General features: G+C 45.3%; 1 protein-coding gene and 1 pseudogene across 1 annotated transcript in view; one reads left to right on the top strand and one right to left on the bottom strand.

Moving 5' to 3' along the window:
* Positions 1-22,267, bottom strand: part of LOC106996270 (SH3 domain and tetratricopeptide repeat-containing protein 1-like) — a 127,008-nt gene that overhangs the window by 35,739 nt on the left and 69,002 nt on the right.
* LOC144334767 (uncharacterized) lies at positions 13,494-19,967 on the top strand (annotated as a pseudogene).

Here is a 22,267-nt window from a genome sequence, read left to right as displayed (position 1 = left end):
ATAAAGGAAACAGAAATAATTGCTTAATTTTTAATAAGAAATTTTTAAAAAGTTGAGGTGGTGGAAAAATAGGAGGGAGAGGAGGGGAAGGAAAAGCAGTCGGTCACAAGTTTTAGTCCAGGGCTCATACCTGGCTTCCTCACTCAGGCAATCACCAGTCCCCACCCCCTGGGGAGGGGTACTTTCTCGGCTGGCTTCACCCACATGGAAGGCACTGCCACAGGTGTTCAGAAACCAGGAGCACCTTGAAATGGGCAATGTGCTTTGGGTAGGAGACCTACAATTTCCCCAAGGAAACCACGGCATAAAAGTGACCCACATAGGAGGCACCAAGGGCTGTAAATACTTGGTGGCAAAAACTGATGTCATACCTGCTGTACAGGAGACACACACCCAAATAAATCTTGCCAAAATAGCAGAGAAAAAAATACAGCAGACATCCAGTGCCATTCTGCTACAGAAATATTTATATCCCAAAGCCAGGGACCTCTCTGAAACACTGTGTTTATTTCCACGTTTCATGGAAGATGTTTGAGTGCGCTCACGTGTGTGTCAACAAACTTCCAGTCCCTGCTCTAAACCCTGTGGCTCCTCAGCAAAACCCAAAAACAAATATCAGTTTTCCTTCCAAATGAGAAGTTTCCTGACTTAGCGAAACCAGCATCAAATCCACTTATTATGAGATAGCTGATTACAGGTGAAGCCCTCTAGTCCCAGGATGACTCCCCTCCTGCAGGAGCGGGAAGGATGGCCATAGCACTGGCCTGCCAGACCACATCTCCAGGCAGTTTGAAACCATTGCTGCTCAGGTGAACCATGATAAAAATCAAAACCAAGTATCTCTGAAAAGTGTACATGTCAAGAGCCACACCTCAAACCAGACTCAGCAGAAATGGACGTTGCAAGGTTTGTTCAGAGACCTCCTCTCCATGCCCCCTTTCCCCGGGACCTCCCTCCTTGCACTAGGGGCCCAGGGCCAATGGACCTCTCCCTTATCTCTAGCCCAGTGCATTTTCAGGAACAGTTCCCAGACTCTACCAGACCCTGAAATGTATTCACTGAATGCACTATTTCTTCAAATGATCATAAATCATCTGACTATAACAATTGTTTTAAAAGTGTTCTCTCTCTCTCTCTCTCTCTCGGGAATTCTGTCATGAGTTTGAGCAAGCAGCTTTGCTTCTCTCTACTGCAATTCTATCATTTGCAACATGTTAACAATTACTGTGTTCACCCATAGCATTGTTGTAAAAAGCCTTAAGACCCACTTCATGTAGCCTGCCTGGAGCACAGACACTGTCACATGGTAAATGCCCACTGAAGGTGAGTTATCTGTAGCTATTATTACCCGCCACTCCAGCGAACAAAAGGAGTCGATCAGGTCTCATCGTATCACCATGAAAGGATGTCCATGTAGACTGTGCAGTGGGAGTAGGGGGACTCAGTGTTTATCAGGTACTATTTTGTTTTTTACAAAGTGTACATATATATATTTGTAGGTACACTGGAAAAGATCTGGAAGGAAATACACCCAGTGTTAATAGTGACTACCCCAAAGACACATTCATCCAAACACACAACAGAAAAACACTATCTTTCTGCCTTCCATATCATTTGAACTATTTTCAATAAGCATCTATGGCTTTTGTAAAGTTTTTGAAAGGAATTTATTGCAATTTTTTCTGGAGAAACAAGCAGGAGCATGAAAAAGGTGGAAACAGAAGGTAAAATGGAATGAGACTCAATGGAATTGAGTCCAAGCCAGGCTCAGCAGGCACACAAACCACACGCCTCTCACTACAACTCAACACCAGCTCTCTCTTCTCTTGGTCCAATGGCCCAAGACTTAGAGATAAAATGTTTATTGTGATCACATCAATCACACCAAGGAGCTTGGAACCACCCTTTCAAACTCCTCTGGTTCTGGGTACCTGCCCGGGGCTGTTAGTTTTTCTCCTGTGTCTTTGCTGGACTGTAATCCCCTAGTGGTGGAAATGCACCCTGACACTTAGCCATCATCCCCACAACACTCAGCACCGCATAGAGACCAGGGCAGTGATGTCCACTCGGACTGTGATTCCACTTATAAAGCAAAGGACCAGGGACCACATGCGACTTGTCTTTGGTAACTCACCAGCTGTGGCTTGAACCAGAACAAATCCAGGTCTCCTGATGCCCAGAAAAGAGCTAGTGCCTGTCCCACTAGAAAGGGCAGTAAAAATGTTTTGCTTACTGTGAAAAGATGCACTACTGGAGAAGATGGGTGCAACTTCTCATGGAGGCATTCAGCCCAGATCACCAGGAAACAGAGCTGCCGGATGAGACACTCGGCCCAGATCACCAGGAAACAGGGCTGCCGGATAAGACACTCGGTCCAGGTCATTAGGAAACAGGGCTACCCGATGAGACACTCGGCCCAGGTCACCAGGAAACAGGGCTGCTGTAAGAGACACTCGGCCCAGGTCACCAGGAAACAGGGCTGCTGGATGAGACACTAAGCCCGTCCACTGGAAAGGAAATCTGGCTGGACAGTGGAGGGAAATTCACACAGCCCAATGGCAGCAACAACATGAACAAAAAATACCTGACTGGAAAGCCATAGCCTGGCTAGCAAATTCGAAACAGAGCCACAATCCTAGCAGCACACATCACTGCAACACGGGGCTTCAGTCAGTGTGCGCACACTTTAAGTAGAAATGTAAAATGTCCATGTTTTATGGAACAAGGGGGCTATTTGTGTGTGTGTGATGTCAAAGAAAACAGCTGAGAAGAAACTGTTGGCAAGGAAATAGAAATAGGCGCCCTTACACATTGACAGTGAGATAATGGTATGGCCCTAACAGAAGGGAATCCAGTAACACCCATCAACATTTAAAATGCGCAGAACCCTGGATCCCACAATTCCATTTCTAGCAATGCATCCTATGAACATATTCACGCAAATATGCAAGAATTATGTACAACTCAGCATTGATTAATCCAAACGGTTGGGAACAACCTAAATACTTACCGGTGGACAACCGTGTTTATCTTATGCCAACATCTGTGTTTTTAAAAACAAGACACATAGGCTGGGCACAGTGGCTCACCCGTGTAATCCCAGCACTTTGAGAGGCTGAGGCAGGTGGATCACTAGGCCAAGATATCCAGACCATCCTTGTCAACATGGTGAAACACCGTCTCTACTCAAAATACAAACATTATCTGGGCATGGTGGAGCACACCTGTAGTCCCAGCTACTCAGGAGGTTGACACAGGAGAATCGCTTGAACCCGGGAGGCGGAGGTTGCAGTGAGCCGAGATCACGCCAGCCTCGTGACAGAGCAAGCCTCTGCCTTGGAAGAACAAACAAACAAAAACTGGCAAGAGTGGTCACAGAGCAGTGATGGGAGTAGGACTGCCTTTCACTCTCCAGGACCTTTTGAATGTCGCTCATATTACGTATTCAAAATATATGACTATAGCAAATATTTTCAAAGTAACTATGAAAAACTGGGAGAATAATAATATCTAACACACAGGACTGCTGTATAATTAAAGGATGAAAAACATTAAGCACTATCAGAGTTCAAAGGAAGAAGGATTAATTCTAGCTTGGATGTCAGAGCGGGGATCAAGTAAAGGAAGCGAGTATTTCAAGTCTTGAAGGATGGAGAAGATTTAAAGAGGCAGAAGTGTGGAGACGATGTCCCAGATGGAGATAAGAACAGAGGCGAAGACGATGACCCAAATGGAGATAAGAACATAGGCGAAGACGATGAAGAGATGAGAAGGTACAAATTCTAAGTGCAGCTCTCAGGCTGGGCTTCAGAACAGGGCTTAGGAAACAAGCTGGAGCGCAAGGCTCATGGCGGGAATGGAAACACTGAAACCCAAACTTGCATATCACGACCTGATCATGAGCCTTGAATGCCAAGCCAGGGAACCCGTCCTTGATCTTAACAATGAAAAATCACTTGGCCGGGTGTGGTGGCTCAAGCCTGTAATCCGGTGCTTTGAGAGGCTGAGGCGAGAGGACTGCTTGAGGCCAGGAGTTTGAAACCACTCTGGACAACACGGCAAGACACTATCCTTACAAAAAATTTAAAAATTAGCTAGGCAGGATAGCACACCTGTAGTCCCAGCTACTCAGGAGGCTGAGGGGGGAGGATCACTTGAGCCCAGGAATTTAGGGTTACAGTGAGCTGTCATGGCACGCCTGCATTCCAGCCTGAGCAACAGAGCAAGGGCATGTCTCAAAAATCAAATAAAATGAAATAAAATCACTAAAAGTTTGTATAGACATAAAGTATAAAATCATACCCTATATGATTTAATCCAGATATATAATATAAATTAGAGGGGGAGAAGAGAAATTAGGAAGCTATTATAAGAAAACAAGACACAACTAAGACACGAGCAAAGGCCCTGGGCTCACAGCGCTGTCTTTATATAAAGGAATGAACTACCACGTTTATTTTCATGGCATCACCAACTTAGATACAGGATACAGTATTCTGGAACCATCTCTGTATCAGTCAAATCAGATGGCCATAATACCGTAGGCAAATACCATAAAAAACACCATAGGCTATGTGGTTTAAACATTAGTTTATTTCTCACAGCTCCGGAGGCTGGAAGTCCAAGATCAAAGTGTTGGCCAACTCAGTTCCCGGACAGGGACCTCTTCCTGGCTTGCAGACAGCCACCTTTCTTCTTGTTTCCTCACACCAGGGCAGTGGGAGCTCTCTGCTTTCTCCTCTATTTTCTTTTTTTTTTTTTTTTTTTTTTTTTTTTGAGACAGAGTCTTGCTCTGTCACCAGGCTAGAGTGCGGTGGCACAATCTCAGCTCACTGCAACCTCCAACCCTCTGGTTCAAGCAACTCTGCCTCAGCCTCCCGAGTAGCTGGGATTACAGGCACGTGCCACCACACCCAACTAATTTTTGTATTTTTAGTAGAAACACGGTTTCAGGATGGTCTTAATCTCCTGACCTCGTGATCTGCCCACTTCGGCTTCCCAAAGTGCTGGGATTACAGGTGTGAGCCACCACACCTGGCCTGGTTTCTCTTCTTCTAAGGGCACTAATCCTGTCAGACCAGGGCTCATGCTCATGACCTCATCTAACCCTAATCACCTCCCAAAGGTCCTACCCCCTAATACCATCACACTGGCAGTTAGGGCTCCAGTACAAGAATCTGGGGGAGACATAAACATTCAGTTTATAACAATGTCTTTTCAATCCTGTTGAAAAAAACAACCAAATGAGTAGGCGACAAAGTACCTTATATGTAAACAAGTCGGGACTTTTCATATTTCTGCTAACACATTAAGGTCAATTTAAAATGTCTGATAACAAGAGTCAGAAGCAGAGATAAATGAAAGTTAGTTACTCTGCATTTTAGGCCCACATTGAGCTGTCTTTCAATGACATTGTGGTACAAGGAACACTGCTTTCTATTCCTGGTTTTGTCACCAAAAAAGCTGGAACATTTCCCTGTATTTCCATTTACCTTGAAAATCACTGGGCTGACCTAGCAGACCTCCAAGGTCCCTTCCATTCATAAATTCCACAAATAACTTCCTACCAACAGATACTACACAAATAAACCACACTGACGAAGGGGAAAGCTAACACTAGCAAACAATGAGATGCACACAAGACAAAACGTATAGAGAAGTGGATCAACCACAAACTGGTGGACGATGAGCCGGCGGTGGATGAAAACACATTCCCTATCGATGGACAGACAGGCAAGGGCGCCGAGGTAGTACTGTTGAAGATTTCCTATTTTAAACCTTCAAGATAAATGGCCCAATTGTTTATATTCATTCTGATTAAATGTGAATGTGAAAACTTCCTCCAGGGGACACAGACATCTAAAAAGTTCCCAGTGTATCCAATTTGTCATTTGATATTTTTACTGACAAGAAAAATGAGGGACTGAATATACAAACAGACCATGCCTGATCATATGTAGAAAGACAGAACTCAGACCACAACCTGTAGCTGCCCACCCAGGAAACCAATCCCCTATCTACAGTAAACAGCCAGGAGGCCAGCCAGGCTAACACTTCAGACAGGAAGCCAGACTGCTCTCTCTCCACAACCCAGAAACTAAGAAACGACTCTGTCCTAGGTGGCCAGGACTTGACTCAAAACTAACAGCCACCCTAATTTTGGCCCCTGTTTCCAGTTAGGATCATTCAGAGAAAGCCAAATATGCCCCTAATCAACCAAGGACACTCCGCTTCTGCACAGCCGCCTCCAGCCCTCACAACAGCCTCCACTGGGAGCTGTTCTTTTCCATCCTGAAGCTTCCCTACTCCTCATCCGCCATTCACTTGCATATCAGTCTGTGCCACACGCAAGTGATGGTGCCAACTCCCTTGCCACAGCAGTTCTGAGAAAGTCGCCTCTGCCTGTCTCATGTGGGCAGCCTTCCTTTATTTCCCCCAAAAAACAAGTCTTACATGAGGGGCTTCTCTCTATATGGCCACGCTATACAATTCAGAAGCCCAGCATGGCAGATTCCAAGCCTGGAAAGACCATACACCCCTCAGGTCCTCTTTCCACAAAACACAGCTTCCTGGAGTTCTTCAGTCACTCCCACCAACCAGGGAAGGAACCACGTGTTATGGAAAGATCAAGGGCCTTGACGTCAAACTTCTGGGTTCATCAAGTACTTCATCTTTCCACTTAAGAAATTACATGGCCTCGGCCAGGCGTGGTGGCTCACACCTATAATCCCAGCACTTGGGGAGGCTGAGTCGGGTGGTTCAACCGAGGTTGGGAGTTCAAGACCAGCCTAACCAACATGGAAAAACTCCATCCCTACTAAAAATACAAAATCAGCCTGGCATGGTGGTGCATGCCTGTCATCCCAGCTACTCGGGAGACTGAGGCAGGAGAACCACTTGAACCTGGGAAGTAGAGGTTGTGGTGAACCGAGATCACGCCATTGCACTCCAGCCTGGGCAAGAGCAAAACTGAGTCTCAAAAAAATAAAAATAAAAATAAAAATAAAAAATTGACGTGACCTTGAACAATTTTCTTAACTTCTTTAAGCCTCTATCTTCATCTTCAATAAAATAATTTTACCTCCAAGATTGCATTAAATGGAATCCCACAGGAAAAACAGCTGACAAATTTAGGGGCCCAATAGCTGTGCACTCCTACTGTCGCCCCACTTTACTCCAAGAGAGAAGCGGAAGATGTCCAGAAAAAGCCTGTTGATCCCTACACCTCAGCATCCTGTGTTCACACAAGGCGCAGTGACATCCAGACTTACCGGGGTCACCCAAATACAAGACATGGTTTGATTTTTCAACTTAGGTACACATGGCTTCTAACGTTCACCATATATGATCCATAATTTAGAAGAGATTTTCCTACACTACCCCGTGGTTCTATTTTAGCAGACTTAGATGTGCCATAATAGCTCACTCTCTTAAGCCCTCTTCAGTGTCAAAAACAAAACTTTAATCTGTAACACAGTTATCAGCAGTGAAAGTGGAAAATGTATCTATGAGTCAAAATGACCCTCTGCCCCGCCCCGCCCTACAAAAAGCTGTTCAGGAGGATTTGGGCTGCTTATGAGAATGCTGTCTGCATTCCCAGGGACAGACAAACGCCTACCCTGGTTAGAAGCTGCGCTGCTCAGCCTCCAGGCTAGAAAGCTCCGCACACCCTCTACCCAAGGAGAAGAGAGGCAAATGGGGTGGCCAGGCTCCAGGATGTGCACTGTTTAGTGTGGTTTCTGCGGTCCAGGTCACCGCCATGGGTGAAGCTCTTCCTTCCTTCTTTTCCACCCAAGTGGCCAAGGTCCTACGGCTGCTGTGGGGCCTCTTCCCTATGAGTCAGCCTAGCCATTCCCCTTCCCCATTGTTCTTTTTTTTGTTTTTTTTTTTTTTTTTTTTTGAGACGGAGTCTCACTCTGTCACCCAAGCTGGAGTGCAGTGGCATAATCTTAGCTCACTGCCACCTCTACCAACCATGTTCAAGCAATTCTCCTGCCTCAGCCTCCCAAGTACCTGGGATTACAGGCACCTGCAACCACGCCCAGCTAATTTTTATATTTTTAGTAGAGACGGAGTTTCAACTTGTTGGTCAGGCTGCTGTCGAACTCACGACCTCAGGTGATCCACCTACCTCGGCCTCTCAAAGTACTGGGATTACAGGCATGATCCACTGCATCTGGCCGAGTCAGCCCAGCCATCCTGACTTTTTGTTCTGGTAAAATTACTGTCTTCCACGTCTACCTTCCAAGTAGCTAAATCAGAGATCTGGCCCTTGGAGCAGACTTGAAGAATCCCTGTTTTTGGTCCTCAAGAGGTCCTACCAGGGTCTGGGACAATTCCAAGACTTGTGTTCTTAAAGAGGAAAGAAACCTCACATACATGGCTCTCGCAGAGCTCAGGCGAGCCTGTATCGGAGGCAAGGCTTGGGAGGCGGCCCTAAGGTTTGGGTGTGCCATCTATGATAACAGATAAGAGATCTGAAGCCAGCTGTCTGGGTTCAAACCTCAATTCCAACAGCACCGGCTGTGTGATGTTAGACGACGTCCCCAGCCTCTCTGTGGTTCAGTTTTCTCACTGTAAAAGGGCCACAATAATAGAGCTGCTCTAAAAATTAAGTGAATTGGTGCATATAAGGTATTCAGAACAATGCTTGGTACATGGGGGAGTTCAATAGACACGTATTGAACAGAGTAACTTAGCAATTAGTAAATATACTCATGCAGGCCAGGCGCGGTGGCTTATGCCTGCAATTCCAAAACTTTGCGAGGTTGAGGCGAGACGGTCACTTGAGCCCAGGAGTTTGAGACTAGCATGGGCAACACAGCAATATTCCATCTCTAAAACTGTGTGTAACATACATGTCTATATACACTCAAATGTTCACAGTGTATTTATAGTATACAAAATAGCTGGAATACAGAGTTAACTATTCACAATGGTTACTTCTAGAGAAGGCGGAATGCAAATTTCAGCTTTTTACCCCACACGTATATTCTTGTATCATCTGAAATATTTAAGCAAATTGTATGTATAAATTTGCCCCGAAACACATAGCAGAATAATGTAGTTTTGACTCAAAAATCTTCATATCATGATGGAATTGTCCTGTGAAAGTAAAGTTAGAGAGATGAAAAGCCTGCCTCCAGCCTAAATGCTCGTTCATATGACCTATATTACACAAACCAATGCAGACGCCCCAATCCTTTCCCCACTGTCATAAGAATTTTTCAGTGAACTGCATTCCCCTTTACAAACTAGATGATAGTTAGAGTTACCAGGCAAGAACGTGGATCCAGTTCTGCTTTTTCAAAGCCCAATGTTCCTCCCATAACAGCAATGCATTCTTCAACCGGTCAACTGCCCCCAACACCTGAGCTCTCTGTTGTACACAACTCAACGAGGCCTGGGAGAAAGCAGGTGCAAATTTCACTTACTCAGTAACAACACATCCCACCTGATTCCTCTGCTGGGCTAGTTCTCAAGTCATCTTTTTCTAAGCTTTCATTCGGCTCTACCACACGTACCTAGGCTGGGTAAAACACTTTACCAAGTTTTTTTTTTCGAGATGGAGTTTCACTCGGTCGCCCACGCTGGAGTGCAGTGACGTCATCTCGGCTCAGAAGCCAGCGCCCGGGTCCATGCAGTCCCCTCCGCGGCAGACGCGGGGAGCCGGGGAGCAGTGGGGACCGGCCCCCACCCGCAGGGCGACAGGGACCCCCGCGCAGGCCCACGCGGTATCGCAGCAGGCGCGAAGCCTCCGGTGCCACCCGAGGCCGAGACAAAGCCCAGGCGCAAGGACCTCGGATCCCGACTTCGGACCCTGTGGAATCCAACTCGGAGCCGCCACGCCCGGCGTAGAGAACCCCGCCCGGTCCGCAGACCCCGTCACCCGGTCTCACCTCAGGCCGCCCGCTCACAGGGCCCGCTCCTCGCCGCGGCGCCTGGGCCGACTGGAGCGCAGCTGAGCAGCCTACAGAGCGAAGGCAGCCTCAACAATGGAGTCCCGGGGCGGGGTCGCCGCCGCCGCTTCAGCGCGTGTTCCCCGCTCAGGATCCGGCTCGGAGCAAGGAGCTGCAGCTGGCGCGGGGCTGCGGCCGGGACACGCACCCTGCAGGTGCACACGGCCCCGCCCGCCGCCCGCCACCCCGCCCCCAGCGGAGGCGGGCGCCCAGGGCCCGCCCCCCGGCCAACGGTGAGCGAGCTGCACGGAGAGGGCGGGGCCTGGGGGAACAAATGGAGGCTGGGCGGGGCGGCGCTGGGACTGGGCGTACTGGGTCCCGCGGGAGGACTGGACCCAAGAGCTGACCGGATCCTGGCCTTCTAGAAGACCCAGCTCAACGTCCACCTGCAGTCTGGTCTACAGGACGCGCTCATCTCAAGCCCAGAACTCAGGCTTTTAGGGCAGAGAGCGAGAGACAGGCTTGCTTTACAAAAAAGGAAACTGAGGTCCAAGGAATAGGATTGCCTGCTACCGGAAGTCACGTAGTCCCATTCACTCGTTCACCTTGTCATTCAGCAAACATTTGGAAGCACGTATGGTGGGCGTTAGGACTGAAGAAGGGCCGGGCGCGGTGGCTCGCGCCTGTAATCCCAGTACTTTGTGGGGCCGAGGCAGGTGGATCACTTGAGGCCAGGAGTTCGAAACCAGCCTGGCCAACAAGATGAAACCCCATCTCTGCTAAAAATACAAAAACTTAGCCGATCGTGGTGGCGTGTACCTGTGGTCCCGCTACTGGGAAAGCTGAGGCAGGAGAATCGTTTGAACCCGGGAGGTGGAGGTTGCAGTGAGCTTAGATCGTGCCACTGCATGTGCTCCAGCCTGGGCGACAGAGTGAGACTCTGTCTCCAAAAAAAAAAATTAATAGATGGGAAGTAGAAGCGAACTTAGGCCTTCCCTGAAGGAGCTCGGCCAAGGAGTACCTGAAATGTCTCTGCATCTCTTTAAGGTCTGATAAAGGAACCAGGAGCAAGCACTAATCACTTCCCTTTCCTGCCTCAGAGCTTTCATGTGTTTGCTGTTCCCCACCCGAAATGCCAAGTACCAATGGTATTTATTTATTTATAGAAATGGGGTCTCCCTATGTTGCCCAGGGTGGTCTCAAACTCCTGGCCTCAAGCTATCCTCTCGTCTCAGCCTCCCAAAGTGTTGGGATTACAGGCATGCACCACTGTCCCCAGCCCTGATCGTCTTTAAAACCTCTTTCCTCATCTTATTTGAGATTCCTGCTTCATGTGCCCCCACACCCTTGGTTTTTCTGTACCTCCATAGCTGCTCTGCCCAACTTGTATATGTCTGGGCTCAGGCCAAATGCCCTTCCATTTGCAGTGGGCACTGCCACAGGAAATCTCATGCCCTTCCGGGCTTCACAAACCATCCACATGCTCTGCTGCCAGCCAGAGACATCCATCCCAGTCAGATACCCAGCCCTGACCTTTCCCAAAGCCCCAGTTGGACACAGGGAAGCATCTCCAATTTTCCGCGGGCCAAAACAGAGTGCTTTATTAGTGCCCTAACCTGCTCATCCACATTCTTGTGATTCTCTGTAAACAGCCCCTCCATCCACCCAGCTGCTCAGGTGAAAATCTGAAATCCTCCTCCAGTCCTTCCTCCCCGAACCTCTCATGCAGCCCTCTGCCTTCCTAGGACACTGAGCACCCCTCACTCCCAGCACCAGTTGGGGTGCTGTCTGAGTCGCTGCCACCCACCTGGCATGAAGTGTGACCTCTCGCCCAGTGTGGTGGCTTACGCCTGTAGTCACAGCACTTTGGGAGGTTGTGGCGGGCAGATCGGTTGAGGCCAGGAGACTGGGACCAGCCTGGTCAATACAGTGAAACTAAAATACAACAATTAGCCAGGCATGGTAATGCGTGCCCATCGTCCCAGCTACCCTACCCAGGAGGCTGAGGCAGGAAAATTGCTTGAACCTGGGAGGCAGTGGTTGCAGTGAGCCAACATCACACCACTGCATTCCAGGCTGGGCAACAGAGTGAGACTCTGTTGCAAGTTAAAAAAAACAAAAAACAAAAAAACCCAAAAAAACACACACCAAAAAACCACAAAAAAACAAAAAAAACAAAAAACGAAGAAGAAGGAGAAGTGTGACCTCTCTGAGGCAAGGCAGTGTCCCACTCTGATTCACTTCCATGTGCAAAACAGGACCTGCACCCTGAAGGCACTCACTCAGGGAGGCTGCTGGGATGGGTGGATGCACAGTTAAGGTCTTCATGGTGGCTGGGGCTGACCCCATCCCCATCGCTTTTCCCACAGACACCTGTACACTCATCACTCCCACACTCTGAAAGCCTGGCCCCTAATCTGATTTGCCTAACAAGCTCCCCAGATGAACAACACATGCTTCCCTACCTCTCCCCTGCTAGGGCCCCACCGTGTTCTGGGATGTACTCAGGGATCAGGAGAACAAAACCTCAGGGAGTGAAAGGACATTCCAGGGTGCAGGCCTCTGCATCCCCCTCCATGCCCTCACCCCTGCCTGACACACCCTCACCCCTGTACCTGGCCAGCTCCTACCAACCCTTAAATTCTCACCAAGTTCAGTGGTGGCAGCCACACCCTAAAGTGACTGACTTCCCAATAACCTATGCCCTTGCATAGTCTTCCTGACCTTGGGTACGAGCAAAACCGGTGACTGGCTTCTAACCCATAGAGCCTGGCAAAAGCAATCGGATGTCACGGTGCATCACCTTCGCACACTAGAGAGGAAGGTTCCGCCTGCAGACGCTCCAGGAAGGAGATGCTGTGCTGAGAAAGGACCTTTGGAGGGGCTCCCGTAGGCAAGGAAGCAAAAAGCTGGGCCCTTGCCAAGCGGGTCTGAGGAAATGAATTCTGTCAGTAACCTCAGTGGACCTGGAAATGGATTCTGCCCTGGTGGAGCCTCAGATGAGGATGCCTCCCAGCTGCTTGGCGTGAGATCCCAAACACAGGATGCGCTAAAATGTGCTCAACTACTAGCTTGCCAAAATTGGCTTAAAGGTGTGTTTTGTTTTAAGCTTCTCAGTTCTTAGTTATTTTCTACAAAAGTGTTAAAATGTGAGACAATAACTTAGGTCCCCTCCCCATCACACATTCTTCTGTCTGGCATTCATCACAATTCTACTTATTGATTTAAAATCTCCCTCTTGACTGGGTGCAGTGGCTCAGGAGTTCCAGACCAGCCTGGCCAACATGGTGAAACCCCATCTCTACTAAAAATACAAAAATTAGCTAGACGTGGTGGTGCAATCCTGTAATCCCAGCTATTCTGAAGGCTGAGGCAGGAGAATTGCTTGAATCCAGGAGGCAGAGGTTGCAGTGAGCCGAGATGACACCATTGCACTCCAGCCTGAGTGACAAGAACAAAACTCTGTCTCAAAAAAAAAAAAAAAAATTGTCTCTTGCCACTAGCATGAAGGTCCCATGAGAATAAAAATGGAAACTCTTGCTCATAACAGTGTCCCAAATGCCCAGCACGGTGTAGTTCTAGGGCAGTGGGTCGATGGTGGACACTGCTGGTTGGAGGACCCAGCTGGCCCTCCCAGCTGCCTTCTCCCTGGTCAGGTTCCATTATAGAGAACAGAATAGTTTCTTGCCTTTCCAGAGTCCCTCTTAGTGGGGATTGGCCAAGTGACATTGTCTTGCCCCGGGACACATAATTGGAAGTTGGCTGAAAGGTTTCTAGCCGTGGTGTGCTGGGGTGATTTGAACCAGGACATGAAAGCTGACCATCCATTGTTCAGGAATTCTGCAAGTTGATTGTTCAACACATTCAGTACTTAAAAATATCAAATAATATGAACTCGCAAATTAAAAAATGCATTAGACCAGATGCAGTGGCCCACGTCTAACACATTGGAAGCCTGAGGCAGGAAGATCACTTGAGCCCAGGAGTTCAAGACCAGCTTAGGCAAAAAAGGAAGACCCTGTCTCCACAAAAAATTATAAAATTAGCTACGCATGGTGGTTTGTGCATCCAGTCCTAGCCACTCAGGAGGCTGACGTGGGAGGATCCCTTGAGCCATCTGTTCAAGGCTCCAATGAGCTATGATAGTGCCACTGCACTCCAGCCTGGGTGACAGAGCCAGACCCTATCTCAGAAATAAACATATTTCATATATTAATACATTTATAATAAATGTATATTTATATACACATTTATGTATTGTAATTATATATTTAGACATAAATACATATTTCTTGCTTTATTTATTTATTTATTTATTTTGAGACGGAGTTTAACCCTTGTCGCCCAGGCTGGAGTGCAATGACGCAATCTGGGCTCACCGTAACCTCCACCGCCGGGGTTCAAGTGATTTTCCTGCCTCAGTCTCCTGAGTAGCTGGGATTACAGGCACGCACCACCACGCCTGGCTAATTTTTGTATCTTTAGTAGAGATGGGGTTTCTCCATGTTCTCAGGCTAGTCTCAAACTCCTGACCTCAGGTGATCTGCCCATCTCGGCCTCCCAAATTGCTGGAACTACAGGTGTAAGCCACTGTGCCCAGTCTATACGATATATTTATATATTATAATTATGTATATTAATTTTATATAATTATATATAAATATACAAACTTCCTTCCCTTCTCTTGTTTCTACCTACAGTCAGTCCCATGACTTCAAATACTATCTACATGTAACAATTATAAATGTATATTATATATATACATATATATATATTTTTTTTTTTGAGACGGAGTCTCGCCCTGTCGCCAGGCTGGAGTACAATGGTGCAGTCTCAGATCACTGCAACCTCTGACTCCCGGGTTCAAGCGATTCTCCTGCCTCAGCCTCCCAAGTAGCTGGGCTTATAGGCACCCACTACCACGTCCAACTAATTTTTGTATTTTTAGTAGAGACAGGGTTTTGCCATGTTGGCTAGGTTGGTTTTGAACTCCTGACCTTAATTGATCTCCCGCCTCGGCCTCCTAAAATGCTGGGAATACAGGCGTGGGCCACCTTGGCCAAAATATTTTTCTGTTTACAAGCATTTTACATGAGAGGAAAGTGGAGAATAAATCATCTGACACTCTACTGTAAAAGAAATCTTTGTGCCTCTCTTCTTTTCATCTTTCCTAAGTGTACATATTACCAAAATGTCTTTAGGTTGAGGTCCCTCCGTGAAAACTTTACAGGGTGTTGTGTCCTCAGCCACCCTCCTGTCTTTCTCTAGTCCTGGAATTTTAAAACTGTCTGGGGATGACCCAGGATACCCACAGTGGCCATGTCTATTGGAGGGTCTAGTGACTATCAGCCCCGGGGTCATCTCATCGCCAAGGACAGCCTGAGGTAGGGGGTAGAGTCTCTCAGGGGAGCAGCTGGATGCTCTTGGCCTTGGAGGAATCTCTTGGTATAGTTTTATCTAAAATGGTGACCCCTTGGGATTATTAAAATTTTAGGACATTAAAATGAATGGACAATTCAACGTAATGTCATTAAAGTTAGGTCATTAAAACTGTTCCTCCAGCCGGAGCTTTTATTCCTCGGAGACACATTGATGGTCTGCCAATGGGATACTGATATTGAGAGGAAAAGGTGGAAATGATTTCTGCTCTCTAGATTGTCTCAGACTTGTGAAGAGAGAAAAACTGTCCCAAAGGACAAGGAAAACCCACCCCAGAGAGGATGTGCAACAACCTGAACATGAAAATGCACTGAAGGCGCACAGGAGGACAAAGAGCAGTGCCAGTGCCTCCTACGTGGTCACTGAGCACTTTACTGAACAGGATGGGTGTCCCGAGGGATAGAATGGCTGCCGTGACACTTAGAAAGCTCTGTGTTGGAGTCAGCACTGCCTCTCCCTGAGTTTGTTACCTTGAAAAGGTTTGTCCGCTTATTTGTGTTTCAGTTTTTCATTGACTGTAAGATACATTTTATCAGTACAGCTTGAAAGATAAACATACTATTTCCAAAGAGGCAAGGTAAAATGGTGTATTTTATTTGCTAAAAATTCGTATTTATTTCTTCCCCAGAGTGAGTGTAGTAAGTTTTAAAGGTCTGTTCTTTTTAAGGGTAATTTCAAATGGAATTGTAGGACTTAGCTTTATCAATGTTACTGGTGAAATAAAAGTGTGATAGATAAATTGATGATTTACAAAGATTCACCAAAATGTCAGTTTCCCTCTTGTAGCATGGTGAAGAATTAATGACAGTGGACACATCTGTATCCTCTTATCTGGATATTCGAGGGTTTTGTTTTGTTTTGTTTTGTTTTGTTTTGTTTTTGGAGACACTGTCTTGCTCTGTAGCCCGGCTGAAGTGCAGTGGCGCCATCTCTGCTTACTGCAACCGCCGCCTCCCAGGTTCAAGTGATTCTCCTATGTCAGCCTCCCGAGTAACTGGGATTATAGGCACCCACTACCACACCCAGCTAAATTTTGTATTTTTAGTAAACAGGGGGTTTTAGGCCTGACACAGTGGCTCAGGTCTGTAATCCCAGCCCTTTGGGAGGCCAAGGTGGGCCGATCATGAGGTCAGGAGTTCCAGAGCAGCCTGACCAACATGGTGAAACCCTGTATCTACAAAATATACAAAAAAATTAGCTGAGCCTGGTGGCAGGCATCTGTAATCCCAGCTACTCGGGAGGCTGAGGCAAGAGAATTGCTTGAACCCGGGAGGTGGAGGTTGCAGTGAGCCAAGATGTTGCCACTGCACCCCAGCCCAAGCGACAATGTGAGACTCCGTCTCAAAAAACAAACAAACAAACAAACAAACAACAGAAAGACGGGGTTTTGATATGTTGGCCAGGCTGATCTCAACCTCCTGACCTCAGGTGATCGCCCTCCTCAGCCTCCCAAGCTGCTGGGATTACAGGCATGAGCCACCATGCCCTGCCCATTGTATTTTCTTTTTATTCCCTAAATTTTAATATGTTTGAGTTTGTCTGTTCCTTTATCACTGTTTTCTTACATAAAAGAAATTCTGCCTAATCCTTCATAAAAAAAAATCTTCCTGTAACTTCTGAAAGTGTTCTGGTTTTATCTTTCATATTTGAATGTATAATAAGTTGATTATGGCTCACGGAATAGAGAAGAATGCAATGCATTTTCCCAAGTACATGCCAGCCTGGTTTGCCTCATATTTTAAAGTGCATGTGATTTCTTTTTCTATTCTACAGTGCCTACTCTATCATTCCTTAACTTTCCATATAAATGCTGGGTCATTAAGACTTTCTTTTCTCTTGGTCTGCTTGCTCATCTCTCTGCTAATACTGTGCTGTCCTGAATATTTTCGTTTGAAAATCTTAGAAGTATGTTAGACAAGCCATCACTCTTTTTTTAGATGCCTAAAAATCATTAGACATTTGTCATTTTTACTACGTGTGAAAAAGTAGTTTTTCTCGCCTAAAAACAACCTGATTTGGGAATTTATGTGATTTCATAGGAATAGCATCTGGAAGTGATGACATTAATGTCATTTTAAAAAACATGTGTCGTATTTCCTCTTATTCTTTTCTGCCTTGACATTGTGCAATAGAAATTATTAAAATTGTTCTATTAGTATTGTCAAATATCAATTATTGGTTTTATTTACTACTCAATTAAATTTAACGAGCCTACTCTGTCTTGGTGCAATCACATGGAATGGGCTCAACTCCCCAGTTAACAAGTGACAGCACGTGTAAAATATTGTCTACCAGGGAAACTCATTGAACACTTAGTGTTCAGACAGTGTTTTGGTGTCTGGTTCCCTAAGCACCACTGCAGTGACACAAAATAATAGACCTTCAGCAGAAAAAGTTTTGGCAAATACATTGCATAAGCCATTTACATGCAGTGAGTCATTCTTATTAGGGTTGGTGGAATCCCTTTCAAAATGTAAGTTACTAATATAAAGATGGAACTTTGCGAGCAGACGTTTTTAAGAATAAGTAGTCTCAGGACTGATAATATTAACTCCCTTATGCACATCAGGTAGGACTTTATTATGATAGATACTAGAAATGTACAAAGTGAAGTTAAAAGGTAACTCCTCGCAGCACATCTTACTCCCTGGATTCTCTAATAAGATGGGTGTTTCTACTTTGCTGTTGCCTTTTTGAATAGTTAGATTCTAGCATTAGTACTGCTGTATGGGAGGGAGTATGTGTGAACAGAGTAAGAGTTCTGACAATCAAGGCACAAAATAAATGCTTGGAAATTTTAGAATCGTGCAAACAGCTTATGGATTGAGTACAGATTCCCAGTGCTGTCAGTCTCACCCATCCTTCTATCCCCATGTGTGGAATGTTCTAGGACTCCATGGCTTTTGAGGATGTGGCTGTGAACTGTACCCAGGAGGAATGGGCTTTGCTAGATTCTTCTCAGAAGATTCTCTGCAGAGAAGTGATGCAGGAAACCTGCAGGAACCTGGTTTCTGTAGCTGAGAATGACAAAACATTTCACTTAATTACAGAAGTATTTCCCTATCATCAGTGCTATTTGTGATTTGGAATGTGGCAAGGGAATGATTTGGTGAAGAAATCAGGCATGGGCACTGTGTACAATGAACATTAAATCTAGTAATGTTTCTATAGTTTGTAATAATTCATGATAATTTTGTGGGTCTGTATTTTAGGAAACAAATGGAAAGACCAGAATATTGAAGATCACTTCGAAAAACCTGGGAAAGATATAAGATAACTTGCACTGAGAAGAGGAAATAAAGTCCTCTGAAGGAATCTTAGCTTGTCATGAACTTAAAAACAAGCAATCAAAACAAATGAGAGTCACTTGAAATTTATTTCTTTTTAGAAAAATTTCACCCGAAATGCAATGTACTTCAGTGTAGCAGTCAGTGTTTGGAAAACAGTTTACTTGAAAATAGTACTACAAAATTGTGTACATGAATGTTACTAATTTGGTCATAGCCATGCAAGTGGTAGCTGTGTTTTCAGTAGTAACCCATTTACTTTCAAATAATTCTGTCATGGCAAAAAAAAAAAAAAAGCATTTTCCTTGGTATTGGTAGCAGTGTAAGTCCAAGACCTATTAGTAAGTAGAAAGTTATTAAACCAAGCAATAATTATGTGCTTTACATTTTTTTTTACAGAAATCATATGATACAGAGACTGTGTGAAAGCAAAGACGGTAGTCAGTATGGACTGTTGTCAGCCAAATTCCAATGCTTGATCTGAATGAGAACATTTCTGCTGGATTAAAACAATGTGAATGAAGTATTTGTGGAAAAGTCTTTGTACGTCATTCTCTCCTTAATAGGCACATCTTAGCTCACTCAGGATACAAACCATATGGAGAGAAGCACTATAAATGTGAACAGTGTGGGAAACTCTTCGTTTCTGTTCCAGGTGTTAGAAGACACATGATAATGCACAGTGGAAATCCAGTTATAAATGTACGATATGTGGGAAAGCTTTTTATTTTCTCAATTCATTTGAAAGACATCAGAGAACTCACACAGGAGAAAAACCCTATAAATGTAAACAATGTGGTAAAGCGTTCACTGTTTCCGGTTGTTGTCTAATACATGAACGAACTCACACTAGAGAGAAACCCTACGAATGTAAGGAATGTGGAAAACATTCAGATTTTCTTGTTCTTTTAAGACGCGTGAAAGGACTCACACTGGAGAAAGACCCTATAAATGTACCAAATGTGATAAAGCCTTCAGCTGTTCCACTTCCCTTCGTGACCATGGAAGCATTCATACTGGAGAGAGACCCTATGAATGTAAACAATGTGGCAAAGTCTTTAGTCATTTGAGTTCCCTTTGTAACCATAGAAGTACTCATACTGGAGAGAAAGCCTATGAATGTAAACCATGTGACCAAGCCTTCAGTCGTCTCAGTTCCCTTCACCTCCACGAAAGAATTCATACTGGAGAAAAATCCTATGAATGTAAGAGATGCGGTAAAGCCTACATTCGTTCCAGTCATCTTACTCGCCATGAAAGAAGTCATGATATAGAGGCTGGGTGTAGTGACTCAGCCGATAATCCCAGCACTTTGGGAGGCCAAGGAATGTGTATTGCTTGAGCCCAGGAGTTCATAACCAGCCCGGATTAAAACAGCGTGAAACAACCTGGGCATCAAGGTGAAACCCTGTCTCTAGAAAAAATAAAATAATGCCAGGCACGGTGGCTAACACCAGTTACTCGGGAGACTGAGGCAGGAGAATGGCGCGAACCCAGGAGGCAGAGCTTGCAGTGAGCCGAGATCGCACCAGTGCACACCAGCTTGGGCGACAGAGCGAGACTCCGTCTCAAAACAAATAAATAAAAATAATTAGCTGGGCATGGTGGCACATTTCAGTTGTCTTAGTTCTTTTTCAAGGACATAAAAAGCAACGTTGGGTTGGGGAAAGCCCTGTGCATGCGGATCACGAGGTCAGGAGATCGAAACCATCCTGGCCAACATGGTGAAACCTCGTCTCTACTAAAAATACAAAAAGTAGCTGGGTGTGGTAGCATATGGTTGTAATCCCAGCTTCTCAGGAGGCTGAGGCAGGAGAATCACTTGAACTCAGGAGGCGGAGGTTTCAGTGAGCCAAGACTGTGCCACTGCACTCCAGCTTGGCGACAGAGTGAGAATCCATCTCAAAATAAACAAACAAATAAATAAAGCCCCTTGAATGTAAGAAATGTGGTAAAACATTTACTCTTTCCCATTCCCTCATAAACATGAAAAGGCTAACACTGCAGAGAAACCTTAAGAATGTAGGAAATGTGGCCAAGCCTTCAGATTTTCCTGTTTTTGAAGATTTGGGAGGACTCAGAGTGGAGAAAAGCCTTTTGAATCTAAATTTGTGGTAAGGCCTTCAGTTGTGTTAGTTCCATTTGAAGACATCAGCTCATTCCTGAGAAAACCCTATGAATGTCCAGAATCTGGGAATGTTTCATTTCTCTCATCCCCACTCAAGGACAAATGAAAATGCACACTATAGCTGGCTGGACCTTGTAAATACAAGAACGTACACAGGATTAAAACTCTAATAGTTTAGAAACTGCAAGAATATTTTCAGTTTTCACATTTACTTGAAACGTCATGTGAAAACTCCCACAGGAAAGAAGTTCTATAAGTGAAGCTTTTCTAATTTGGAAAGCCTGATGCAAATTAGTTATCGTGTAGTGCTTGAAAAAATGTATGAAATGTTACACAAGTTACAAGTATATTGTTTTTTCCGTGACTCATTCTTAAAGAGTCTTGAGAATGCATTTCACCTTGTTTTGCAGGGAAACCTTGAGGTGAGAGTTCTGTACATGCTCTTTAAGCAGTAGTACTTGAGTTTCATAGATAATGATATTAAGTTTGTTGGTAGAATTTTTGTCTATTCATTTGATAATGTGCTGGATTCATGGTTGAATTTTGATGTTTTTCTAACATGGAGGTAAGTTTAATTTTTTTATTTCATTATTATCTTTTTTTTGAGATGGAGTCTCACTCTGTTGCCCAGGTTGGAGTGCAGTGGTGCGATCTCAGCTCACTGCAACCTCCACCTCCTGGGTTTAAGCGATTCTCCTGTCTCAGCCTCCTGAGTACCTGGGACTACAAGCGCCCACCACTACGTCCAGCTAATTCTTTGTATTTTTAGTGGAGACAGGGTTTCGCCATGTTGGCTAGGCTGGTCTTGAACTCCTGACCTCATGATTTGCCCTCCTCGGCCGCCCAACATGCTGCGATTACAAGCATGAGCCACCACACCTGGCCAGGTAAGTTTCATTTGTATGTATTGCCCTGTGATTAATGGACCAGTGAATAATGATTGTCAATTGTTGGGATAGTCTTACTAGCCTCATTTGGAAAATTTTGATTATCCCTTGTTCATCATACACATTCCACCTTTCCTTGTTAAAGGAAAAACTACTCTTGATGTAAAGATGTTTATTTTTTGCTAATACTGAGTTGGTATTAATTCTTAAGTACATAAAGTTTACCATAGAGTATCATCTCGTGAGTTCTTTGCATCTGTTGCCCTTTATTCTTTATTATTTCTGTCTGTTATTTGGATCGTTCACTTTGAATGAAGGAGAGAGGACTGTGATAGGAGGATATGTTGTAACCAATCTGAGGGAGGAAGCATTCAGTCTCTCAGTCACATATGATAGTGTTGGGCTTTTCATCGATGCCTTTGGTATTGCAGTAGATCGTATTACACCATTATGGTATGATGGTTTATATATTGTATTTTAGAATATTACAGTCTTACCAGTCAGTGTATCATGATTCAGTTCCCTACCAGCCAACAGACAAACCAATCACATACTCCTGTAGGAACAAGGGAACATCCTCGGCCTGGCGCAGTGGCTCACGCCAGTAATCCCAGCACTTAGGGAGAC

The sequence above is a fragment of the Macaca mulatta genome, chromosome 15, assembly GCF_049350105.2.
Source record: "Macaca mulatta isolate MMU2019108-1 chromosome 15, T2T-MMU8v2.0, whole genome shotgun sequence".
Classification (NCBI taxonomy): domain Eukaryota; kingdom Metazoa; phylum Chordata; class Mammalia; order Primates; family Cercopithecidae; genus Macaca; species Macaca mulatta.
This window is presented reverse-complemented; position numbering and strand designations above follow the sequence as displayed.